The 3,306-nt window shown below is 41.2% G+C and overlaps 1 pseudogene; it reads right to left on the bottom strand.

Moving 5' to 3' along the window:
- Positions 1-230: 230 nt before the first annotated feature.
- LOC111734508 lies at positions 231-349 on the bottom strand (annotated as a pseudogene).
- Between the last annotated feature and the right edge of the window lie 2,957 nt (positions 350-3,306).

Genomic DNA, 3,306 nt, shown 5'->3' with positions numbered 1-3,306 from the left:
GATCAGTTTGAGCGGAATTGACATCTTAACACTACTAAATCTTCTGGTCCATGAACATAAGATGTCTCCCCACTTATTAGGTCTTCTTTAATTTCTCTCAGCAATATTTTGTAGTGTTCAGTGGGTAGATGTTGCACATCTGTGAGCAGATTATCTCTAAATATTTCATACTTTTTGATGCTATTGTAACTGTCATTATTTTATTTTATTATTTTATTTTATTTTTTTAATGCCTACAGCTCCAGGCATTCCTAGGTGGTCTCCTATCTACGTACTAACCAAGCCCGACCCTGCTTAGCTTCCGAGATCAAATGAGATCGGGCACGTTCAGGGTGGCATGGCCATAGACCTGTCATTATTTTAAATAATGATTACTAATTATTACATTTTCACTGAAATGTCAGCAGCCAAATGTATAACAATAGATATTGAGAATTTTTTTGGACATATTTTATTCAAATACCAATCTGATCACACACAGTCCAAAAACATTCAAATAATAAACCAAAAAGAAACAGATATTACAGATTGGTCTTCAAACATAGCCAATGATGCCATGCTTGCCTGTGATCTTGCCAACATAAAACCACATCCACACCTAGATGATTCAGCAGAGCTTCCTTAACTGTGAGCTGTTTGAAGCTACCAGTTTGAGCACTATTGACTATTTTTTAAAGCTCTGAATAACTGAAGGGATCTCAGCAGGGATTAGAGGGACCACTCAACCTTGGCACAGTGCCAAAATGTGGCCAACTGAGGTTTTCAGTAAGTCACAGCAATGTTTACCAGTGGTTCTAGGATGGAAAGTCCGTGGCCTCAAATGGCTGGCTGAATGTTATCCCCTGGAAGGACCCCTTGAGGAATCTTTTTTGTTTGAAAGCACAGGCTACTCTAGGATGGAAAAGGTATTTGATGTGTAACAACCATTTGCCTATATTTTCAGATCAGCTTTTATCCATTATTGTTCAGATACAATTTTACAGGACATCTCCAGAAAAATCTATCAATAAAAGAACGTAATTTAGTAGCTTTCAAATATGTGTGGTTAGAATTGAATATGTTGAATTGTGATGTTTTGTTTTTGTTGTTAACCTCACAGTAAATTGATCTCAATGAATTCCTGAGAGTTTGATTGGTGAAACAGAGAGAGAAAGAGCATATATATCTGTGTGTGTATGTATGTATGTATGTATGTATGTATGTATGTATGTATGTATGTATGTATTTGTATATACTGAAGCTGCCAGGAATATTTATTGTGAGGAATACTTGAGGTTAATTCCATGTGTCAGTTCTATTCAGTTCCAGCACATGTTAAGAACCAGCTTTTCTCAGATTTTCATGGCCAGTATTGTTACCATGGTGACTCAGTGCTTGCTGTGGTAGTTGGTACAGACGGAACATCCATTCAGGACTCTTACTGGAACCAATTATTACTATGGTAGTTGTCAAGCATTGCTTTTCTTACTGCTTACTCCCTCTAGATTTATCAATTGGCTTCAACTTAAAATAGAGCTTTCCTTTCTTCCCTATTATTTAATTTTTTATGTATTTATTTGAGTTTTCTTTATATTACTGTGACTCATAGATTCCTATTATGGTCAAAAATTTGTACTTTGTGAGTCTCGGATTTTGGAGGAAGATGGCGGACTAGGTAAAAGCCAGGTTCGTCTCCTCCCAGATCCGCATTGAAATTACAACCAAATTATAAAATAATGAACGTGGAGAATCGCCTGAAGTCCAGCTGATCATAAAACCTATGTCTGATAATATAAAAGAGCCACATCGAAGGCGGTAGGAGGGGCAAAGTCGTGAATCGGGCTGGACCCACATCCACAGGTGGTAGAGGATCACCAGGAGGGAGAGCGAGGCTGCAGAGGCTCTCCTGAAGGAGCGGAGGTCCTGGTCTCATTTGGAGGCTCCCTAGCCCAGGGTCCCAGCCCAGGGAAGAGGAGATTCCAATAACTCTGACTGTAAAAACCCGAGGGGATTCTGGACGTCTCGGTGAGACGGAAGGAGACTGAAACCCTAGGAGTTGCACTTAGACTTTCTGATCTGCAGACACTCACCTGGGACACTGGCAGTGGATCAGAGGCTTGCATGGGAAATTTACTCAATAGACCAAGGAGACTCCTGGGGTCCCTTCCCCACCAAACATGCATATCACCCAGAGGCTCTTCCAGTTTCAGAGACTTACAGGCAACTGACAGGCAGTGTTAAATCTGGAGGAGCACTAGTCCATCTGCTAAACTGCCCTAGGTCAAGGACGGGGGATAACCGATTGCTGCCTACAGCATTGTCTCTTCCACTTACCTATAAATCCAGCATAGGTGACAAGCATCAGCACATCTCTTCGTAGCTCCCCGCAGGTAGCCCTGAGCAATCAAAGGCAGTGGCTGACCTTGGCCTACTGGGGAGCTCTTCCCATGGGGCCACAAACCAACACATTCAGAGGCTGCCACCAGACAACAACAGAGTAACTTCTGGCTAGCACAATTAGTGGTACACACAAAGTGTGGTTGCAACAAGTACACAAGCCTGCTAGAGCAAATCCCACTCAGTGGGCTCAGCCCCTACACAGCAACTCTCACCCTGTGGGTGCAGCCAAATCCCACATTTAGTCAGCCTGAGCAGTAATCTCATCCACTGATGTACGAACACCAGTAAAGGCTTGGCAACAACAGAAGACCACATACAACCCACACAAAGATCACATCCAGAGCCCCCGGCATAGCGGATCAGGGAGAGTGTGCCACTGGGCCACGCAGGACACCTTCCACATTAGGCCATCTGTCCAAGGCTGAGAGATGAAACAAATATTCCTGACACATAGAAACGAACACAGAGAGGCTAATAAAGTGAGAAAACAAAGAAACATGCCAAAAATGAAACAACAGGATAAAACTCCAGAAAATAAGCTAAAATGAAATGGAGACAAGTGACCTACCAGAGACAGAGTTCAAAATAATGGTTATAAGGCTGCTCAATGAACTTATGGGGAGAATGGATGAGCACAATGAGAACATCAACAGAGAGATAGTAAGCAGAAAAAAGAACATCGAAACCACGAAAAAAAGAACCAGACAGAAATGAAGAATGCAGTAACTGAAATGAAGAATATAGAAGGATTCAACAGTAGATTGGATGAAAATGAAGATTGAATCAGTAAAATGGAACACAAGTAGCAGAATACACTCAATCAGAACAACCAAAAAAAAAAAAAAGAATAAAAAAATGAGGATAGTTTAAAATGGAAACTTTGCAGACTGGAAGGGAATGGAAGAAATATATATACGAAGTTATGAA

Source organism: Pteropus vampyrus, unplaced genomic scaffold (genome assembly GCF_000151845.1).
Source record: "Pteropus vampyrus isolate Shadow unplaced genomic scaffold, Pvam_2.0 Scaffold1549, whole genome shotgun sequence".
NCBI classification, from domain to species: domain Eukaryota; kingdom Metazoa; phylum Chordata; class Mammalia; order Chiroptera; family Pteropodidae; genus Pteropus; species Pteropus vampyrus.
Note: the sequence above shows the minus strand (reverse complement) of the source record. Positions and strands in the feature narration are given on the sequence as shown.